Source organism: Aulonocara sp. 'chitande type north' Nkhata Bay, linkage group LG5, assembly GCF_057382095.1.
Source record: "Aulonocara sp. 'chitande type north' Nkhata Bay isolate Kocher_YH1m ecotype deep benthic linkage group LG5, A_spYH_male_GT1.1, whole genome shotgun sequence".
Taxonomy (NCBI): domain Eukaryota; kingdom Metazoa; phylum Chordata; class Actinopteri; order Cichliformes; family Cichlidae; genus Aulonocara; species Aulonocara sp. 'chitande type north' Nkhata Bay.
In genome coordinates, this window is record NC_141348.1 from 2738888 (window position 1) to 2747266 (window position 8379).

The following is an 8379-nucleotide window of genomic DNA, read 5'->3' on the forward strand; positions in this document are numbered from 1 at the left end:
CACCTTTCTTTCACCCCATCCTTCTTCTTGGGACGTTTGTTTGTTTTTTAAAAACTCTAATCTAAATACCATCCATCCATCCATCTTCATCCGCTTTATCCGAGGCCGGGTCGCGGGGGCAGCAGCCTAAGCAAAGAGGCCCAGACCTCCCTCTCCCCAGCCACCTCCTCCAGCTTATCCGGGGGAATACCAAGGCGTTCCCAGGCCAGCCAAGAGATATAATCTCTCCAGCGTGTCCTGGGTCTGCCCCGGGGCCTCCTCCCGGTGGGACATGCCTGGAACACCTCACCCAGGAGGTGCCCAGGGGGCATCCTTGTCAGATGCCCGAACCACCTCAGCTGGCTCCTTTCGATGTGGAGCAGCAGCTGCTCTACTCTGAGCCCCTCCCGGATGGCCGAACTTCTCACCCTATCTCTAAGGGAGAGGCCAGCCACCCTTCGGAGGAAGCTCATTTCTGCCGCTTGTATCCGCGATCTCGTTCTTTCGGTCACTACCCACAGCTCGTGGCCATAGGTGAGGGTAGGGACGTAGATCGACCGGTAAATTGAGAGCTTCGCTTTTACACTCAGCTCCCTCTTCACCACGACGGACCGGTGCAGCGTCCGCATTACTGCAGCTGCAGCCCCAATCCGTCTGTCGATCTCCGGCTCCCTTCTCCCATCACTCGCGAACAAGACCCCGAGATACTTGAACTCCTCCACTTGGGGCAGGAACTCATCCCCGACCCGGAGTGGGCACTCCACCCTTTTCCGGCTGAGAACCATGGCCTCAGATTTGGAGGTGCTGATCCTCATTCCCGCTGCTTCACACTCGGCTGCGAACAGTTCCAGTGCGAGCTGGAGGCCCTCACCCGATGAAGCCAACAGAACCACATCCTCCGCAAAAATCAGAGATGAGATTCTGAGGCCACCAAAGCGAAAGCCCTCCGCCACTTGGCTGCGCCTAGAAATCCTGTCCATAAAAATTATGAACAGAACCGGAGACAAAGGGCAGCCCTGGCGGAGCCCATCACCCACCGGGAACAAGTCCGACTTATTGCCGGCAATGCGAACCAAGCTCTTGCAACGGTTGTATAGGGATCGAATGGCCCGTGGGCCAGACACTCTAAATACATGTACTGAAATACACAAATAAAATTGCCATAACTTGACCTCATGTTGCCTGCTTCTTTTCTTGTGTGTCTGTGGATGTAAAACAGTAACACACTTTCTGCTCTGTGTGTCTTTAACTGTAAATAAATGCAATATGTTTTCATTTTAAAATGCAGTGCAAAAAACTTCTGCTCTAAATCTTTTTTTTAGCAAAAAGCTTCTTTTTTTTTTGCCTGTTGTGGAAGTTTTCCATTTAAATAAAGCCTGCAGACGAGCGGTGAGCGGTAGCTAACATTCTTTAATCAAAACACACAAAGAACAGACAAGCAAGCTTGATGAAGTCCCTGCATGACCGCGGGACAGACGGTCAGCAGAGTCTCCCTGAGCCTAGCATGGCTCTCAGTTAATACTTGACAAAAGAAATCTGCCACCACAATTGTTAATGTTTACCTAACTGGGCTAAGACAAGTATAGACAATGACAAATAATTGCCATTACTGATCCCTTTATCTCAGGGGTGCTCACACTTTTTCCGCATGTGAGCTACTTATAAAATGACCAAGTCAAAATGATCTACCCACTACAAAAATCCAAAACATATACTTATTTATAAATATATTGAGGATTCTTTATATCTACAATGTATATACATGCATAACCGCAATATCCAATATTTCACAACACAATTAACTATGTAAATTTTTTGTCATTACCTGAGTTTACTCTGATGACTTGCACTGAATTGAATCAGCCAGGGATGCAAAGTCCGGACAGTAGCTGCTGACGGCCAGGTTTAAGAGGAAAAAACCGAGAGCTAAAAATTGGAGTTAACTCGCTGACTAGCTTGTCAGTTTTACTACACTTCGCGCCGCTGTTTGCGCATGCGCAGCGACCTAAGCGTCAGAAAAAATCTGATGTCATCTGACTGGCTTCCCTGTATCAATCAAGTGACGGGATGGATGATAGGCTGGCATCTATTTTTTTAATGCCATGCGATCTACCAATACTACCTTTGCGATCGACCTTTATTTCTAACCATGAAGTCCCTTTGAGGTTACAGCCTCCTGGTTAGGTTTAGGCTGTTATTGTGCTTCAGGCTGAAATATGAGGAGTAAGGAGTGGGGCTGGTTAGCCCTCATGACCCTCACCATAACACATACGTCACAGGACAGTGTTTACCACAGAAACTCCATGAAATGATCAATGAGAACTTTAGAAACCCATCAGTGTGATGCTTCCAGTACAACAGCACCTCTGAGTGTGTGTGTTTGCCTCTCAGACTAACTCCACCCTGACATCAAGAAGATGGAGGAAAAGGATGGAGCAGGATCTGCAGCATCCAGCTGTGTGTCTGTGAGGAGTGACTGGTCCAAAGGATTACTTCCAGACTTCAGTAATGAACCTGCAGCAACAATGTAAGAGAGCTGCTGACTCATTTATTCAGTGTAAATAATGATTTTTGATGCAATGGGAGAAGAAAAATGACAAAAACAGTTTTAAAAATAAGGATTCAAATATTAAAAACTATGTTTTTGAGTTTCCTGATGTAGTACAAAAATATATGAACATAACTGTATATAGGCTCTCAGTTAATACTTGACAAAAGAAATCTGCCACCACAATTGTTAATGTTTACCTAACTGGGCTAAGACAAGTAAGACAATGACAGATAATTGCCATTACTGATCCCTTTATCTGTTTGCTTTAAACACAATTAATTTCTTTTACTGAATAGACATGTATATGAGATTCCTTTTGTCAGGTAATCCTATCTTTGTTGTAGATGACTCAGTCTGCATTATTTTAATTAAACAGAAAATTTCAAAGAAAAACTACTAGCAACAGCCAGTAGTGTCCCTCAGCCTCCCAGCAGATGTACCTATGTAATGAATTTCTATATCCTAACTTCTCAAGTTATCAATTTACAAGATTTTCATAAAGATTTGACCTCAAGGTCAAGGTTACTGATTTTAAACCAATTATAGATACACCTGTGGTATCAGTTTGAAACTCCTACGTCCCTTCGTTTTCATGTTATTGCATTCACAACTTGGGTGGACAAGTTGCTGTTTATGTTTAAGGGTTATTGATATAAATTCTGTGTTTCTGTGAAAAATCTGATGTTAAATATTTATATATCCATTTTTTAAAAGAGTGTATGATAACTAGTTTTTAGTTAACTATCTGTTACTCTCAAATGTAAAGGGTAATTAATCAAATTAAAAAAAAAAAAAAAAAGTTGTGAATCTACTTCATGTTTCATGCTGCCTCCTGACTTCTTAGTGACAAAAAATACAGAGAAATTCAGGAAAACAAATTAAGGGAAACTACACCTCCTGCTGTCCAAATTTCTTTGTCAGCATCAAATATCTGCCTCCAGAATACACAGAGTTTAGGGCAGAGCCACAATATATGAGTATGGTTGGCAGAGTGTGTCCCACAGTTACTCCAGCATGAACTCAGATGTGTTGGACCCATCTTAGCAGTTATTTCTGGTGTTCTGTAGAATCTGGTACATTAATTCCCCCTTTATTTTGGGCAACTTCAGGGTTTTGAGTCTATTTCTAGGCCGCTGTTTAGTCTACATGAAGTTAGAAATTCATCAATACAGCAATACAGATGTGTTGGACCCATCTTAGCAGTTATTTCTGGTGTTCTGTAGAATCTGGTGATATTGTTCCATTTAAACTCTCCATGTGTTTGAACTTGTGCTTCAGTACATATCCGATTGTTCAGTCTAACGTCACTAGCTGTGTCTGGGCCTAAACTCCGCTGCAGGTCCATATATCAAACGATCACTATGGCATTACTGAGAGTTGAAAAACTGTCTAAAGTCTTTCATCTTTAATAAAATGATCAGCGTTCTGCTCTACCAGGTGTAACAATTGAGTTTAACATCCAGGCAGAAATGGACGCGTTACTGTAATCCGATTACTTTTTTCGAGTAACGAGTAAAGTAAGGGATTACTATTGCAAAAACGGTAATTAGATTACCGTTACTTTCCCGTAGGAACGCTGCGTTACTGCGTTACTAAAACCGTGATTTTTTTTGCGAGAATGTCTCATGACAGTGAGGTAAGCAAGGGCGACGTTTGTGACAACAGCTGTGTGCAGATCAACAGTGGATCATATATCGAGTACTGGAGAGAGTATGAGCGTGCAGCGTTTAAAGCGTGGAAGTACTGACCTTACTTTGAGTTTGATTCCATAAAAAGTGACAAAAACATTAGTGTCCGTTGTGCGTGGGAAGAAAACTTCTTTTTACAGCGAAAAAAAACCCTAAACTTCCAAGCAAGCACCGAGTGCACAACGATGTAATGGGAAATTCACAGAGCTGCCATATCCTTCCACTGACCGCTGCGGCACACCTGCACCAGGGTAAACCTCCGCCTACCCTGCTCCTGCTTTACAGGTGAAAATAGAGCAAAAGGACCGCTAGTCTTTGACTTTATTTATTTTCTGCTGTGTTTTACTTGCATCTATTTGAAAGACTGAGTGTAAACACACAAAAAAAAAAAATTTATGTGCTGGAAAAATAGGTTTAAATATTAAACAAATTTCTTCCAGTCAGTGAATGTTGCATATAATTACATTTTTGCTTGATGCATAAAGTTAAAAGATTAAAACTAATAAAACAAGTTTTAAAAAGGGACTTTTCCATTTGATTACATTTTGTATGATGGATTATGCAGAAAAAGTAGAATTGGGCTGAGAGATCTATCGCTTTTTCACCTATTCAGGTTGTAAATCGTGTTTTTAAAAAGTAACTAAGTAACTAAGTAATTAATTACTTTTGAAAAATAAGTAATCAGTAAAGTAACGGGATTACTTTTTGGGGAAGTAATCAGTAATTAGTTACTGATTACTTTTTTCAAGTAACTTGACCAACACTGAATCCAGGCATCCATGAAAACGGAATTTATGACATTTAACGGAGTTAGAAGTTAGCAGGGAGTTAGCTCGCTAGCTTCTATCTAAATACAATATAGCATGTCCTCACTGCGGGGTTTTGGAAACAAATTAAAACGTACAGCTCTGTTATGACTTCCAACATAAATGAAGACAGAAAACTAAACAGCAGTGACATTTGTAGGGTTACTGAAGTTTGGCTAGCTGGTATATAATGATGTGCTACGTGACCGCTAGCGACACAGCTATGTTAGCATAATATAAACAAGCTAACTTTTTTTCCCACTCGATAAAAGTTAACGTGAGTGTTCTCGGTGGTCAGGAACAAATGTAATTGCATGGCAGGATGCTGTAAAAGGACCAAACTTCAGCCAGGAGAACAACTGAGATAATCCATCCACAATACGAGGTTAGTCATTCATATACTGCTGCATGGGCTGGGCTGTAGTTACATCCTAAGGTTTTAAAAACTGAGCTTAAATAAATGATTAGCGGTAATAAAAGCCGAGGGAGGTCAACAGTGATCACTGACTGTTTTAGGAGCTTTTTGAGATCAAATATAAGAAAATACATAACATTAAACATGTTAACAACACAAAAGCCATATTAAACGCAGACTACTTTAGGCCCGGAAGTAGGATTCGTCGCGTCATCACTGAACAACCGGATTTCCCACCAGGTGTCATCAGGTATTTTTTTCATTTATTTCTGCCTCCACCTTTCCCTCATCCTCAGGGAATTATGCTTAATCATTGATGAGACTGCGTTATAGTTTTTACTAATAGTCTTCTTGTCTCTGTTTCTGATTTGTTTACTTTTTAGAAATTCTTTATTTGGTGTGGGTTTGGCAATGTTTCCCCAGCTTTTGAGTACCATCAAGAAGGACCTTAGTTGAAGAGATCTATAAAAATCTGTCCTGAGGAGATCAAATTCATTCTTCAGATGTTTTGTTCAGAGTTTTTAATGTATTTTTGTCCAGGTTGCCATTTCTTTTATGGATTTTTCTAAGAAAGGTAGTGTTTCCAGTATTTTGGGACATTTACTGTTTTCTATTTCGAGCCTGTATGTATATCATTTTGCAACCATGTCAGCAAAGGTTTTATTTGTGCAGCCCAGTAGTAATATTTCAAATTAGGTACATTAATGCCCCCCTTAATTTTGGGCAACTTCAGGGTTTTGAGTCTAATTCTAGGCCGCTGTTTAGTCTACCTGAAGCTCGAAACTCTTTCATTCAGCTTATCAAACATTGTCTTTGGGATTTCAACTGGTATCATCTGAAATAAACAGAGTAGGGTTAGACCAGCATTCATACGGATATATTCAACTCGACCTAACAGACACAGGGGGAGAATAGACCACTGCTCTAAATCACTGCTGATACGCTGAATAATTTTTATTATAATTTTTGCCAAACAAGTGCTCCAAATGTATGGGAATGAAAGTTCCTAAATATTTAATACCCTCCTTAGACCATTTGAATTCACACACTCTTTTTTAGGTATGATATTGTAGAATTGGGTTTTGTTATATATAATATTATATCATCAGTGTAGAGGGATATTTTATTTCATTGTTCCTCTGGATAGCAGCATGACTGGCAATTCCTAAAATGGTCTGTCTGGTTTATAGTGAAAAAAATGCATTGAGCATTTCTCAAACAACCAATGAACAGACAGGACAACTGCTCAATTAAATTGAAAAATACATATTATTAGACTAAACAGCTATTTGAGCAACAACAATCACAGACAAATGGTAGGATGTGTGATGTGTGTGACCCAGTGAAGTAAAATTTGTAGCTGAGCATCAAATATAAAATAATTAGGTCAGTGGCCGAGAATATGAAAGACAGTCACTTCTTTTATAAAAATGAGTGGAGATGTAATGAATTGTGTTTAGACATCAGCACTTATGTGTCACAAAATTTGTTCTTCATGCACTACGTTACTTTGTTTTTTCACAGAATTTCACAAGTTTCAAAATGTTTGTTTGCAAATAAATAAAAGTTTAGTGTTGCAAGTGGTGCCACTGTTAAAACTGTTGACTATAACTGTACTACCTGGCTAACTGGAGGAAATTACTAATAACAACCCCGGTGTATGAAAGTGTTTCTATTTTGCAAAATCAAGCAGGACAATAGGAGTTAAAGCTATCACACTAACCGCAAAAGATTACATTTTTCCCCCAGTATAGTTTTACTGTATGGTTTAGTAGCAAATTCGATAAAAATAAAAAGCATCTCATTTCTTCCTTCATTCATATTTCTAATGATGATTGGTCTAATGAACTTGCAGTAAATTTCATGTGCTCTGCACAAAGGGAAGCTTTTTTTTTTCAAGTATCAGTGTCCAAAAATGTACAGACCCAGCTGTTCCATAGCGTTGAGTCACCTCCCAAAAGGAGGAGAGCTTGTTTATTTCACAGGTTCAGTGCTTTTTTACCTCGAGTGCACTTGTGAGGACACTTCTCCACACTGTGTTCTGATGATGGGAACTTGTGGTAACATTTAATCTTAACTGAAATAACATATTGCATCTATAAATGTGATTAAAAATGTTTACCAAAGACTAACGTTTTTCATTCAGAACAAACAGCATATTTCAGGTTAGGGCTGCACAACTAGTTTGTCCAATATTAAAATGACAGTTGTTTGTTACAATTATTCACAGATTGTAGTGGCAAAATGTGTTTTGATTGCACTGTCGTGTCAGAATACTGCTTTCACCTTTACTTTGTGCTAATTAATCTTCATAAATTAATGTTTGGAAACACAAAATATGAAGTTTTCCACTCTGTTATTTGTACCTGCACAATAGATGTGAATAAAACTCAAACCTATATGAGCTCCTTCTCTGTTTCCCTGCAACATTTTGTATAGATCTAACTTTTTGCCACATGAATAACCTTCTGATGTGTTTACAGTAAATGTATTTGATGTTAGCTTATTTTGTTACTTTTATTGTGCCTATGACATTCTGTACCCAGTTATTAAAATGTTAAGTGTAAATCATCCCCAGCCAGTGTTGGGATGGTTACTTTTAAAATGTATTCCATTACAGAATACAGAATACATGCCCCAAAATGTATTCTGTAACATATTCCGTTACGTTACTCAATGATAGTAACGTATTCTGAATACTTTGGATTACTCCCTTTTACTCATCACTGCTACGTCCATTGCTACGTAGTCATGATCCGTTCCTTCTCTGCTGTCTTCCTTTCCATCACATGGCGATGTTGTTTCTTGTTTTTTGAGGTCGAGTTTGAATTTAGCAGGTTTAACTATACTTGGGGCAGTCATTTTACTACTTTCGAGTGGAAACAATAACGAACACAAAGTAAATTCTGGGACAAGTTCAACGAGCTCATAATTCGTGCG